Raw genomic sequence first — 16,112 nt, 5'->3', positions numbered from 1 at the left:
CACTTAGTTAGTCACACACATATTACGTCATAGGTCAACTGGTTGACCAAGTAAGTCATGTCTATGACTCAATATAGACTTAATGGTAGCAATACTTAACTTTACTTTTAACACTATACGATCCATCAAATATGTCACATGAGGGGATATTCACTAGGGTTTTGGTCTGACGATCTACGACATGTGGAATGTAGCAATAAACTTACAATGGGAAAGTAACTAGGTTGTGAATGGTTAAGAGAATAAAGGGAGCAGTGGGGATGTATAACTGTCAGTATTCCCTAACAATGCAGACACGACTTCACCATGTTCTCCATAGTATCCACTCCACCACTACTCCATATCATCTACTTCCCACGAGATCAGTGTGTACAACTATTAGTATCTATGAGTTGCTCAACTTAATAACAAGAGAATCCTTCACATACAGTAGTAAATACACATCATAGTGCAAGGTAAAACACACTACGTTCTCAAAAATTAATGTTTTCCTCGTTAAGATTAATCTGTCTCCTTCATTCATACCAAATCAAGACTCGAACGACCATTTCTTGGTTTAGTAGAGTGTTGTATGATATTGATCACTCATTCTCACACAAACTTCAATATACCCTTTACTTACCATAAAACACCAGCTAATTGCTAAAACCCTTGAATAATTCTATAAATTTCATATTTCTTTATTTTTCCCTTGTAACTCCATGATAACTCGAAAGATTTAGATGGCAGAAGAATTTTTATAAAAGACTTTATGATGATTTTTTTTTTTTTGGAATTGAATAAAAGGAAGTGTAAATGAAAACATAATCAAATAAAGAAACCAACTCCAACTAATTAATAAATCCTGACCCCAAGGAAAATGATCATAAATTCTTCATCAAGGGTCTCTTTTTCCTTAATGGAAAGAAGGAGATAAAATCTATCTTCTTTGAGTAGTGAACTTTATGTAACAAACTAAAACATAACATATCTAACAGGTAGAGCATTGCTCGGTCGAACTCGCAAGCGTTGCTATCTCAAGCTTGTTTGTCAAGTTTAGGTGATCAAAACTATAAGTCTTGGTTTCTAGTCTACTTATAGATATGTCTCGAATAGGATAAAATGTGTAGTTGAGCTTTAGAATTCACGACGTTCATCGATTGAAGACGAAGATCTACTGAGGAGAGATTGAAGGAACTTCATTAACAAAAGGTATGTGGATACTAAAACTTATCTATCATTCAGAAATCTATTATATTCTATCTCCAAATGAGACTAAGTCGTACAACTATATAGACTTTTATATTATACACATTTGATATTTCTAGTCGAGTTTATCTCGCTTATCTGTTTCTCAAAATACAAGTTGAAAGCTTTTTTCTGTAGCTACTTTCATCGTTATTCTTGACGAGTTTAGTTGGAAACAATCTATTTGTTGGAAACTAAATAATAAGTCAAAAGATGATCATGTGAAAATTGGCTTGAAACATCTTACATGATTTATGTGAGACACTCATTTGATGTCGACTCGGAAAGTTTCGTATTGATCATTTGATCACTTGAAAATTACTTATAAGCTAATGTCATGTGTGAGACAGCCATTGTCGTCTTCTAAGGATGTTTCAATGATTGAAATGGGAGTTTAGAACAATTAACCTTTGTATGGATACAACACAGTATGCATACCAGTATGCAAACTGTTTTGGTATGATTCAGGTCCGCAGAACCTAGTTTGCATACCAGTATGCGAACGGTTTTAACTGTTAAAGTCCGGGAACCAAGTTTGCATACCAGTATGCGAACGGTTCTACGTGAGTTAGGTCCGGGACAGCAGAATGCATACCGATTTTCATACTCATGAACAAATACATTAACAAATTAAGGAATGCAATGTTGGAAAACATGGCTTAATGTTCATGAATTGATTTTGGTATAAATACTTTGTACGATTAAAGATCAATCCAATTTTGTTTCATTGGTTTTTATATACTTCTATGAGATATATAAATTGAACAACTCTATGAGTAAAACAATTAGATTCTTTTGATTATCTTTTATGTTTGATTGATCATCATATTCGATCTAAAAGTGTTAGGTGAACGTGGTTAAGACAAAAGTGTTCATATGGCTAACTTCGGTTAACTATTGTTGAGCCAACTCAATATACACGTTTAGGTACGATTACCCATATCTAAATAAAGGTATATTTCATTTGTGTGTAACAAGCTAAGACCATCTAATGGTGGAGAGATATTGCTTTAGTTTTAAGCAAACTTAGCTTGAATCTTAAATCAGGTTTTCATCGAACGGTGAATATTGAATGCTTTGTTACTAAGCTGTATTTGCTTTGATTTAAATCAAACCCTGATTTGAAAGACTATATAAGGGAGAACTCTAGCGACTGGAAAACCTAATTCCAACACTTTCCTGTGTCCTAGTTGCGACTAAAGTCGATTCTCCTTTAACCTAGGTTTTTCCAAAACCATTATAGCTTAACGACTTGAAGAATTCATTTGGGATTCATAAATCCATACCCAACTATTTTCTCTATAGTTGCATGTTCTGATCTTACATGTTCTATCGTATTGATTATTATCTTCTCTAAGATTTGCTCGAGATTTATCTCCGATAGGTAAGATATAAAAAGTAATCACAAAGCTCTTCGTCTCATTCTTTGTGATTCCACACTAAATTCTTCTACTACCATATAGTTAAGTTATTGTGAGGTGATTGATATTTCTAGGCTGTTCTTCGGGAATATAAGACCGGATTATCAATTGTTTTTTTTCACCTTGATTTATCAAAAGAAGGAACAAAATCTTCATAGGTACTTCTGTGGGAGACAGATTTATCTATTAGAATAAATTTTTCTGTGGAAGACATATTTGTTTATAAGTCTTTGACTTTGGGTCATAACAACTCTTAATTTTGGGTGAGATCAGCTAAGCGAATCAAGTGCGTGGTTCCATCAATTGGTAAATCCGACCTTGTTTGTTCGGTAGAAATCGATTGACGCTTGGACATTGGTTGTTGAAGCCGTCGAAGTTATTATCATACCAATCAGTTCATGAATTCCATCCTGTTGATTTCCTGATTGATTTGAGAAAGAGATATAACTCTTGGATATCTTTCCTTGATTGAGTCTGACTCTCCAGTTGATTCTCTTGGAATTATATTGGAGTTAGTCCATACAAATTGCCGAACGAAATATTGGGTGTGGTTGTTAGACCTCCGATTTTTCAATTGGTATCAGAGAAGGAAAACACGCTAAGACCTCATAAGTCTGTGTTTGCAGCAATATGACTCTATGGACAGAAATCCTATCTCAGACAAACGCATCACCATAAATAAAAGTTCTGTTTCCATGAAATCTGTTAAAGAGAAAGACTTGTCGATCTCACATATAGATGAACATTCTATTTCCATGAAATAGACAAGTATTGATAAGTGTTACCCTGATTATCTTACTGACGAGTATGACTCTGAAGTAGAAAGGGAAGCAACCCAAGAGAGTGCGTCAATTCTGAAACATATTAGTATCCAGGCATTGAAATCAATAGGCTGAAACACTAAGTCAATATGGTCACTGGTATGGTAAAAGATCGTAATTACCAATTAAGGATTCTTCGTGAGGAAAACATCGTTGTACGTTCTTCTCGAACCGTACTCGAGGCTAAACTCAAGGAGGATGCCTTGGAAATCGAACATCTGTTAAGTAAACTCTTTATTCAATGTAAGGAATGTTCTGAGGAGTACGTAATACCAATGACTTCTAACTCAGCTGTGATATTAGAAAATGTGACTACATGTAATCATGTTTCTCTGATGAAACCAGTTTCAGAAGCTATATTGCAAACCCTTCCGATTGCTAAAGATGTGCTTGTAACTTCCACTAATCAAGGAATCACCACATCTCACGGAAGGAAGAAATCTTCTAACAATGTTGTTAATCCTACTCACTCTAATCACTCCGGTGATCAGAAAGTATGTCTCTTTTGTAATTCAAAAGGACAGGTTCAACGGAAGTGCAAATTGAGGTTGAATGACAACTATTTTGGTTGACTTAAATGCACCTTATATTTAATATTCAAAGGTGTAACTGACATTTGAATGTCTAAGCCAATTGGTTTTAGTACTCACCCTGTAAATTCTTCCAGGAAAGTCAGTTCAATCTACTCGTCTAACGTTGGAACTCGTAATAGTAGCATTAACACAAATCGGTCAAGGAGATTTCAGAAAGGTCCTCCTCAAACGAAGGGGAATGATGATGTTCAGGATGTGTGAAAAGTACCAGAAGGTGAAAACAACAATGAAGATACGAAGGACAAACTAAATCTGATAATTGAAGGATAAATGGATCTTATCAACAGGCTGTCAAAATCCTCCAAACAAACTTCTTTTCGTGAGGATTCAAACTTAGTCTCTTACTTTGATGATAGTAAGTTTTATTAAACTTTTTCACATCAAAAAGGGTTTCCTCCAAAATTAGAAGGAAAAAGAGGATTAACCATGAACAATATTCATTTGATGAGCATAAATCTCATACTTGTGTTAATTAATCACAGGGGTTGGAATCTTACTCATGAAAATCCCGTTGAGTAGATATGCTAATAATCAGGCATAATTATTGGTAAAACGCTTTCTGATTAGTTGAGCTATTTTCTTATCGTTCATAGCTAGACTATTGTCTACAGACAGCTTTGCATAAGTATTGATTTGTTTCGAGAATCACTTCAAGTATATTAAGATTTTTTTTTTTTTTTTTGTGAGCTACTCTTAGAGCGTCCACAATGGTACGATCATAACCAAAGATCAAAGACCAAAACAAACGATCAAATTTGAGAGTAGTCTGGAGTGTGACGTTAAGGAAGTGGAGTATATTTAGTCGAGCGGATGTATAATCTACGCTTGCATGTGGAGCGTTCATATAATCTTCGTCCCGAAGAGGCGTAGATATAGTTTACGCTGGTTGTGGGGCGTTGGTAAATAATACGCTCGTTGTGGGGCGTACATATAGTTAACGCTGGGAGAAGGGACGTAGGTATAATCTACGCCTGGTGTGGCGGACGGGTAAATCAACGCCTCATTCAGGCGTACGTATAATCAACGCCTCTCTCAGGCGTACGTATAATCAACGCCTCATGCAGGCGGACGTATAATCAACGCCTTATTCAGGCGTACGTATAATCAACGCCTCTCTCAGGCGTACATATAATCAACGCCTCACTCAGGCGGATGTATAATCAACGCCTCATTCAGGCGGACGTATAATCAACGCCCCTTGTCAGGCGTACGTATAGTGTTCGACCTGTATTAACACACGTATCGAGCACGTGTGGACAAAGAGAAACCACCACGTATAGCCCACGTGTTCACTTGGCCTTTACCCTAATCTTCTCCGTCTTCTTCTTTTCGTTTCTACCTCCTCTTTGTTTCTACCGCCCACAAACACAACACATCACAGTAACTAGCAGGAAAAGAGAAAAAAAAAACGAGATACTTGATGAATCCCGGTTAGAAAAGAGGTATGTTTCTTTTTTCTTAATCTCTTTTGTTTTATCCATATTGTTGTATAATTTATTTAGGGTTTTATTTGTTAAAATTAGTTTATATAAAATTGGGTTTTAACGAACAAATATGAATATGAAATTGATTAAATATAATTGGGTATGTGTGTTTTATGATTTTAGAGATTAATATGTATGTGAAAAAAACCATATTTGATGCTTATGTAAATTTGGTTAAAAGAAATTTTAAAATAGTTATAGAAGATCTAATTTGTGGGTGGAATAGATTTAAAATTTTTGGCTACTGTAAAAATTGGTAGTTATGTAGATTATGTGTGTTATATATGTAGAAGAGATGATTTGTACATATGTGAATATGGTTAAAAATAATTGAATTTGTATTGTTTTTTATTGAATTTTGAGGTGATTAATTTTAGTTGTTTTTTGGTTTATTTTTGATGTTCATGTGAATTAGGCTAAAAGATTTTATGAAATTTTGTCAAATATGTACAACACTTAATTTGTGGGTTATATAGATTAATATGTGTTTTTACAATTCACGTGGTTATGCCAAAAATTGTAGTTATGTACATTTTGTGTGTTACATATGTAGAAGAGCTAATTTATATGTATGGAATTGATTTTTTTAGTGATTTTTATGGAATCTTGAAGTGATTAAATTGGGTTGTGGAATGTTGTAATGATTTTCAAAATGCATCGGTGACGATTTAATTTGTGTTCGTAGAATTATAGAATTTGGAATTGATATAGTTTGTGTTAAGGATTTAAAGTATTTGGAATATAAATGGTGTTGGACTAATAAAAATATGAAATAATGAGGGTTGGTCTTTTAATAATGTAATTGCATCTATCTTGTGTGTGCATAGATGTTGAACAAATTCACAGCGCGGTTCAATGGTCGCATGAAGACGAACAAGAAACAAAAATTTGTAGCCGAAGAGGATTATAACTTAATCACTACTGGTAAAATTAAGGAGGTTGATATTCCCCGGTTAGGGAGGTTTCCTATACTGCAAGATGATAAACCGCACGCTACTATGGACATCACATTTACAGGGGAACACAAATTGAAGTATCAACATCGTGGATCTCTGGCATCGGTAATTCATCACTATCAAACTATTTCACAACACTGTCCTAGAGCTAAATATATTATTGAAAAAGCGGGATGGCAAAATTTACTGAACATACATTATAGCGAAACCAACCATTCAATGGTTGATTATATTGCTGAGCGGTTTTGGGATACAACAAACAATTTTCACTTCCCATTTGGTGAGATGGGATTCACCCCCTAGATTGGCTCATGTTGACTGGACTGAGTATCGGTGATGGGCCTGATGTTCCTTATGATTCGGGGAAGTACCAATTTGAACATGTTCGTGAGCATATCTTTCCGGATATCCAAGATGTCACGTTCAGTCCAAAATCACCGTCGTGGGTTTCAAATTCAATTACAATTAAATATTTAAGATCATATTTCTTCGAAGACAAGTTGGTTGCGGCTGAAAATGATATCACCCTTGCTCATAGAGTAGCAATTGCCTTTTTCATGTATGTTTTGGGACATTTTTTCTTTTCTAATGCAAAGACCTATATTGATGCTGGATGGTTAGCTGCTTTTGAAAATCTTGATGTAGTATCCACGTATGACTGGGGTGGTGCCGCGTTTTCGAAATTGTATGCGGCACTCCGTTTATCTGGGAGGAGACAGAAGGCACTATGTGGTCCATTCCAAGTATTAGAGGTATTCATTTAATCTAGTATATTTGTCCTTTCATTGTTTATTTTGTTGCTAAGTTATTAAATTGGATAATTATTTTGATGGAGTAGTTTTGGGGGTATGAATACCTGGGCATATGTCGACCAGAAATCCCAGAGGCGAGTACAGAACAAAAATGGCTTGTATCTTCTAAATGGAATGTATCGAAGAATACAAATGATATTTTTCGTTGTAGGGATTTACTGAGTAAGCTTACTGCTGAACAAGTGACATGGCGCCCATGGGAATCATACAGATAAGTTCTTGCATCTGATATGGGATGCACGGCTACGCGACTATCAGACTCGAGATATATGTTTTCTTACATGCGCATTGTGAGTTAATAATTAAATTTTATTCAATAATTGTTGTTAAATTCCAAGTACCTTTTTTTTAATGGTTTTGTTTCTATATAACATACTTACTAAATTCTTATTCCCTTTCTAACTGTACAACACAACATGTATCTTGGTGAAAGGTGTTGGAGGCAAAACCATTGTACTTTCGCTGTTCCTATAAGACTACACACAGTTATAGGGGATATCGGCAATATTCAAGCTGAACGCCTAAAAAAAGAAGGTTTGGTCGATGCAACAGAGATAGTGCAAGTTGTTAAAGATTATGATATATATTTACAATACTGGAGAATGGTAACAAACTACAAAGATTATGTGACTCATCCTATTTGGGAAGCCCATACATATGGGTATGTCGGTGACTTGTATACGGAACCAATTGAACAACCTGCTGAACATGTACATATCCCTCCTCCACATCTATTATCCCACGTAAGTGTACTTTCGACTTTTTATTGTACGTTCGATTTTTTATTGTATATTTGTACTTATGTATTTTATTTTTTCTTCACAGCATGAAGCTTACACATTATTTCAAGAAAATGCTGATTTTAATCAACAATTTCGCGATTTTACATTAAAACAAACGAAGGAGAGGATGGACGTTATTATGTCGAAAGAAGCAGAAATACAAAGGCTAAATAATGCGAACGTTGATTTGCAGCAACAACTATCTCTTTTCCGTATGCCGCACACTGTCCAACCTCCCCTTAGATACGGTTCTTTTTCCCAAACAATGCAACCACAAGTTTGGAGTGCTATGAATCTAGGATCACCTTCAACAATGTCCTCAGTCAATACCACTCCGAGAACGCACATGCCTTTTATGGCACCAATATCGTCGACTTCGGATACTGATAATAAGAATGGTTAATTTGTTATGACTATTTAGATGACCTGTCTTTGGTGTTATCTTTTCTTATCTTTTTGTGTAGTCATACTAGACCTACTGATAGTTAGATGCTTATCTATTCTTTCAGCGACTAGTCATTTCAAGTCTACTCTGTTTGATGTCATTTTAGTAGTCCTCTGAAGTTTGAGCGAGTAGTCAGTGTGTATAGGATTTTCACCATCCATTGTTATTGTATATTCATATCAGGTCACTGACAAACACTTTATCTTTTTTGGAAAACACTTTATCTTTTTTGGAAATCAGTACCTCTCTTCTGCTGTCACTTTAATGCTCTTGAAAATGGGTTATAAATTAAAGACCTGATCACTCAATATATGAATAACAATACCTCTCTTCTGCTTCATATAGTAATGGAAAACTATGAGAAAACCGGTCATTATTGCTCTTCTGTTTCTTCTTCATCCTCTTCTTCTAACAGTAGTTTTTATTCCTCGGATGATGATGCAATAGCAATTATGCAAAATAACATGGCCGTTAGTTTGGGAGTCCTTATTACAAATTTAAAATGGCCTCAAACTCGTATCAAAATACCAAGAGATCGTGAGTCAGGGGCTAAACTTCTATGGAACGACTATTTTTCTCCGTACCCAAACCAACCACCCAATATTTTTCGCAGAAGATTTAGAATGCGTCGAAAATTGTTTAACCGAATAGTGGAAGGTGTTACCAGTGCAGACAGATATTTTTTTCAAAAGCCCGATGCTTGTGGAGTTCTAGGATTAAACCCTCATCAAAAAGTAACAGCAGCAGTACGAATGTTAGCTTACGGATGTGCGGCAGATGCAATAGACGAGTACTTACGCATAGGAGAAACCACTGTGCTGGAAGCTACTCGTAGGTTCTGTAAGACGATTGTAAATGTGTATGGGAAAGAATATTTGCGTGAACCAATGGTTGGTGATATTGAACTGTTGCTCAAGCAAAACAAAGACCGGGGATTTCCTGGGATGCTGGGTAGTCTAGATTGCATGCATTGGAAATGGGATAAATGTCCATCGGCAGAATCCGGGGCTTACACCGCGTATAAAGGGAGCGAAAGTATCGTGTTGGAGGCAGTGGTGTCGTATGACCTATGGTTTTGGCATGCTTTTTTTGGTATGCCCGGCTCTAACAACGATATTAATGTTATGAACCGTTCATATGTTTTTCGAAGTCTTGTAACAGGAAAAGCACCGCCGGTGAGCTATGAGGTGAACGGACATTCATATGATATGCCGTATTATCTAGGTGATGGCATATACCCAGAGATTCCTACTATTATTATGGCCATTAAACATCCTGTTGGTAGGAAAAAGGAAATATTTTCATCGACGCAAGAGGGTGCAAGAAAAGATGTTGAACGGGGATTTGGTGTACTTCAACAACAATTTGGAATCATAAAACAACCTGCAAGAATGTGGAATCCAGATGTGCTTGCCTATATCATGAAAACCTGTATTATCTTACATAATATGATAGTCGAGGATGAGCGTCTACCCAGTGACTGGCCACATGTTTATGAACAACGTAGCAACGCAGCACCGGTTAATATATTAAGAGGCAATAATAACGAGTTTTCCCAAATTAGAGCTGAGCAACGCCGACGTGCAATGCGTAACAAAGATGCACATATTCGCTTGCGTGATGACTTGATCGAACATATATGGGTAGAATATGAGAATTAAAAATTGTCGTTTGTCATTTCCTTTGTATGTTAACTTTGGATAATAATAAAATAATTAACTTTGGACAAATGATTTTGTTGTACGTTCTATTATCTCTTTGTATGTAACCATCCTCAAGTTTTAATTAAGGTCGTATGTTTCAAAAAAAATAGAAATTTAATTAAAATCAACGGAAGTAAACTTAAAATCCAAAAATTACATAATAATACGGCTAATTGTTCAGATAAAAAGAAATATTAAAACATAATAATACTAATAATACTACTACTCACTAAATAGGAGAAATAAGTAAGGTTTGAACTATTCCGCCTTTGTGTTAAGATTGGTTTGTTTTATTCCGAACTATGTCCGCCCTACGAAGTTGGAAGTACTCTTGTTGTACAGGTTCCATTTTTTCAAGATCCATCATAATGATGCGAAATTCTTCGTCTTCAGCTTGCTTGGCTATTTTTGCCGCATGTTCAGCTTGTTTTGCTGCAAACTCTGCTGCTCTTTGTTCCATCTTGAATCTTGATTGTGCTTGGTAATGAGTATTGAAATTTTGTTGTTCTTTAATAATTATTCCCATCAATTCCTCTTGGTGAATGGATCTCTCTCTCCCTGTTTTCTTCAATCTTTTTGCTGCTTTTTTCCCCATCTTACGGAGATATGTGTTCTCTATGTCTCCCCCATCTGTGTCGTTACAAGTCTCTCCTTGGGTTGTTGTTTGCGGTCCTTCCTCATCTTCCTCGTTATTCTCATAAGTGTCCAAATCGTGAGTCCTATCGAATACAAAAGTCGATCGCCGATTATATTTTATATTTTCTAACACAATTGGATAGCACTCTTCGTACTTAAATTTTTTCCCATCGTTGCATTCCTTGAACCGCTTGTTCACTTCTTCAAGATGTTAATGTTTTTAAAAACACTTAAGTACATGGGCGCTTATTAAATATTAGAAAATAATTGTTCAAAAAATCAAGAATGCTTACCTTCTTTTCAGGACCCCATCCAGTATGATATTCACCTTCCACTTCTGCCTCTTTTGCAGAAAATAACGCCACATCTTTACTTATTCCCTGATATCGTTTTTGCCAGGAACTCCAAGACCGCTCTGGATTATTAGATAAATGAAGTTCAATATCATCCTTGATACGAGTCCACAGCGTCGCCTCTGATTGATCAGCTCCAACACTAGGATCTTGAGATATAGATAAATGAATTTTACACATTGTTACATCTTCAATTGTCGTAAAATTTGGACCTCATGCTGTTCTTGGTGCCATTGTAAGCGAAATGCAGAAAAATTTCCAAATGATTTGAAAGCAGAAATAATATTTCTTCTTATTGGTGTGATAGATAGTTTGAAGTATTAGTTGTGGGAAAATGTTACACCCTTTCATGTGTATATATAGGTGTTTCCTCAGTAAATTTCCAACGTTCGAAAATGTCTTCCAAACTTTCCAACGTTCCAAATTACCCAACGTTCGATTTTCTTCAACGTTCGATTTTCTTCAACGTTCGAATTACCAACGGTATAAAAAAATTTCAAAAACAAATTTGTCTAATAACGTTTTAAAATTTTCTGAAGCTTTAAATGGGGCGGAGCTATTAAGTCCGTTCAACAACAGGCGTTAACTATACATACGCCGGGTTGGGGCGTTGATATAATCTTCGTCTCATTGGGGCGTAAAGTTTATGAACGCCTGGCGTGGGGCGTAAACTTTACCAACGTCCCATCGGGCGAACATTTCAGCAACGCCTCATTCAGGCGTAAATTATATACACGCCTCTTTGTGGGGCGATGTCTTTACGTACGTTTCACAACAGGCGTAGTTTATATGCATGCCCGATGACAAACAGTGATTATACATCCGCTCCACCATATATACTTTTGGTCTTGGTCCCAGACCAAATATGGTCCGGAATTTGGTTATGGTCCAGCTTTTAATCTTTACTCCGTCCCGATGCGTCTCGTCCCTGGACCATAATTATAGGTTTGGTCGTCCACTGCAGTTGCTCTTATGCTCTAATTTATCGAGATAAGAATTGTGAAAGAAAATTTAAAAATATTAAAATTTTGCTGTGTTGCTTTTACCCTGTGAAAGGAAAGTTTTCTTTTTTGGTTTCCTCTTATGGATTAAGTTTGTGTTCGTACGTGTACCTTGTGTTATGTCACAAACCGACTCTAAAAAACCCTAAAAATATACTCCTTGGGAAACCGTTTATATACCTATCCTATCGGAGTTGAGTTATCTCACTCGAGGTTATTTTTCTCGTATCAAGAATGTCAACTCCTTCTTGTACCTGTGATTTTACGAAAGGATTTCTTGATAAAGGCATGGGTTACGGTTCCTAAAATCTATGCTTTTCTTCGACTATTTTTTTTTTCAAATCGAGAGTTTAATTCATGATTTACTCATCATCAGAATCATTTTCAAAGATTTCATGTTTTAAAATTCTTTCTAAATCATATTAGGGTTCATTTTTAACCTTGCCTGTAACTGTTTAATCTTTCATCCGATGTTTAATTTGGATTTGGATATGTTATTAAAGGATCCCAATCTCCATACCCATCTAAAAATTTCCAAAAAAAAATCGATTCCAGTTTTGTCCTGATTTTTCATCTTCATTCATCTGCAAAATAACTATAGATGAGGGATGTAAATGCTTGAAGTCAACTCTTGCATGAGTTTTTTAAGTTAAATCTTTGTTCTTTGATCAATTACCTTGAGTTCTCTAGGTTACAGGGCTATTTCCTACAAGTTTTTTTTATGTGGGTTTTCCATTGCATCAGCTTCTCCTCCTGTTAGTAAGTCTCTCTCCAAATCTCTATAAATCTCTCTGGTTTGAGCTATGGTTTGTTTGAATCTCACACTCTTGTTACACTTCATGTTGACAGAGATTGTTGGTGGGTTTATATCAAATGCTCTCGCCCCTTTGTTGAAATGGCTGTGGGGATTGAAAGCTAGTACAAAAACAGGTGAGAGGATCTTGGTTGTTGTGCTTATCTTTTGTTTTCTTGTTTTTGTTTGATGATTTGGTTTTGAGTGTTTTTATTGTTGTGGGTTTTGTGTGTAGGAATTACTGGTAGGCCTATGATGAAGTTTGAGAATGGATATACAGTTTAGACAGTATTTGATGGGAGTAAACTTGGGATTGAACCTTATTCTGTGGAGGTATTACCTAACGGAGAACTTCTGATTTTGGATTCTGCTAATAGTAACATCTATAAGATCTCTCAGCCCTTGTCTCACTGTAAGTTTCAGTGTTCTTCCAAACTAATTCCTTTTTAATATCTCTTTCACTATAGATTTGAGTTGAGGGTAAAGTTTTGAGGTTTTATTGATTAAACCTTATTTGTTATCACACGAGATTTAAGCCTTGTATTTCATATGTCGCTAGGTCGTGTGGAATGTCAATTTCTTATCTTAAATTGGAACTAGATTTCGGTCAAGTTACTGAAAATCCTACTCCATTGCTTCCTTCATAGTTGAAGCCCAATATTACTATTTTTTCCAGACAGCTTATGTGAAAGCCACCGGTCTTTGTTTCTTATCATTTTTCCTTGTGTTCTGGTTTGGCTTCAAGTAGAGTCCTACTCCATTTATGATCTGTTATTAAGTATCCCAGTGGCACTACCCTAGGTATCACTTCAACGCATTCACACTGTGTATAAATCCTAGTTGCAAAAGTATCTCTATCCGAGGAGTACTGATTAGAGGGTTGCCTTTCCTTTTTATTTTACATATATTTGAGGTTGAATGTTATTCTAAACTAATTATTGTCACCTTTGTAAACATGAAGTCTTGTGGCGGCGGTGTCACGTCAGCTTCCATCTTCTTTATCATAAGAATGGGGAGTATGATGAAGGGGTTTCAGGGCGTTCACAAAAAGTTTGCAAGGTATGCAACCTTTACTAATATTCAATCCTAAAACTTAAAATAAGATACTGAATCATTATTTATCCTTTATATGCATTCTCTTTTGCACATTGTGCTTGCAGAATTTTGTAGTCTGTGAAAAACCCTTTAAATTTCTCAAGTACTTTTGTTATTTGACATTTATGCTCGTAGAATTGGCTATAATGTGACAGAAACTAAAACTTGTCACTTTGGCATTCTCAAAAAAATAAAATACTTGTGGCTAATTTTTGGATGACTGTTAAACCAGGTGTATGCGGTGTTTTGCTGATTATCATGTCTTTTTCGTTAGTTGTGTTTCTGAAACTAGAACTGCATGCTTGAGTTACCTGTGCAGTAACTAATCTCTTGAATATTTTGTGTAGGCCGGGAGAGACGCAACTCCACTCCGAACTCTCAAGTGGTCAGAGGTAAATTAGCTATAAGCATCCTCCTCTCTCACCCTAGAACAGTAGAGCCATATAAGTTATTATGAATGGGAATATGTGATGTATGAGTTCATCAAATGGGTTCTCTTATGCAAATAAATGGTCTTGATTTCTATTTCTCTTGCTTCACTAGATGGGTTCTCTTATGCAAATAAATGCAACTGTTCAGTAGTCAAATATCTACACTGAAAATTTATAGCCGCCTAGTGTCAGTAGTCAAATATCGTTCCATCATGTATATGTAGTGTTCACCACTTGAGTAGGTAGTTACTTTTACAACAAATTTTGACCCTGCAAATGTGAATTTACTTTGAATTTGACAGCATAAGGCGGTGACTGGAGACAAAGACATACATATGTTTACAAGGCTCAGAGGAATAGAAGAAAAACTTTTAGTGGAAGTGATCGGACTTGGTAACATGGATTGAATTAAACTATTATGGAAATGTGCAGATGATGCCGATGATGATAAGTTTTACAGGCAAGATCAACAAAGGGGTATCCACCAACAGGGTAATCTCATCTTAATTTAGGAACATTTTGTTTCAGTTAACACAAACTAGGTCACCCATCCATTTATGAACGTCAACATAGAACATTGTATGTCAGTCACAAAAATTTGGGTCTTCATGATCATCTTAGTAGGTTTACTGTGATACTTGTATACATTTGTATCTCCTACTCATACTTTAAGTTCACTTTAATTGAAGAATCCTTTTTCTTATAATATAATATAATAGAGTTTTGTATCTTCTATTGTGATTATCAATAAAAAAGAGTTTTGTATGTCAATTGACTGACATTGTATTTTGTATATCTGTGGGTATGTTGAATATGGGGACTGAGAAATTGCAGGAGGGAGAATGTGGGGGGAAATGGATTTTGACCAGGTCAATGAAGACTTGACCTTTTTTTTTATGTTGCGAAAAATTGAGGCTTTGTTGCTAAATTGGAACCAGAACCAGTAAATTAGAACCAGAACCAACAGTATCTAGTTCCGGGTAAGGGTATTCCGATAATTAGCAACAGAAACCTATTGTCGCGAATAAAAAATTTCGCAACAGCGCCCACCGTTGCGAATTGCCATTGCTGACCGAGATTAGCAACAGAGCTTATACCGTTGCTAAAAATTGCGACACCGTGTTTACCAACGGCGAAAGCCTGTTGCGATCCCGTTTAGCAACATTTATGGTAGGTTGCTAATACCTTAAAATGGTTTAGTGTAATGAGACTAAGTCGTATAGCTATATAGACTTTTATATTATGCACATTTGATATTTCGAGCCAAGTTTATCTCGCTTATCCGTTTCTCGAAATACGAGTTGGATTTTTATTGCTTTAGCTACGTTCATCACTATTCTTGACGAGTTTAGTTGGAAACAAACTATTTGTTGGAAACTAAATAATAAGTCAAAAGATGATCATGTGAAAATTGCTTTGAAACATCTTACATGATTTGTGTGAGTCAATCATTTGATGTCGACTTGGAAAGTTTAGTATTAATCATTCGATCACTTGAAAATTACTTATAAGCTAATGGTATATGTGAGACAACCATTTCGTATTCTAAGGATGTTTCA

General features: G+C 35.7%; 1 long non-coding RNA gene across 1 annotated transcript; it reads left to right on the top strand.

Moving 5' to 3' along the window:
* The first annotated feature begins 12,458 nt into the window (after window positions 1-12,458).
* On the top strand, window positions 12,459-15,253 carry LOC113286279. The gene is made up of 6 exons (XR_003329195.1): window positions 12,459-12,993; window positions 13,084-13,164; window positions 13,263-13,439; window positions 13,989-14,086; window positions 14,470-14,514; window positions 14,856-15,253. It is a non-coding gene; the product is annotated as an uncharacterized LOC113286279 (long non-coding RNA).
* Window positions 15,254-16,112: the final 859 nt, after the last annotated feature.

Source organism: Papaver somniferum, chromosome 6 (genome assembly GCF_003573695.1).
Source record: "Papaver somniferum cultivar HN1 chromosome 6, ASM357369v1, whole genome shotgun sequence".
NCBI lineage: Eukaryota > Viridiplantae > Streptophyta > Magnoliopsida > Ranunculales > Papaveraceae > Papaver > Papaver somniferum.
Note: the sequence above shows the minus strand (reverse complement) of the source record. Positions and strands in the feature narration are given on the sequence as shown.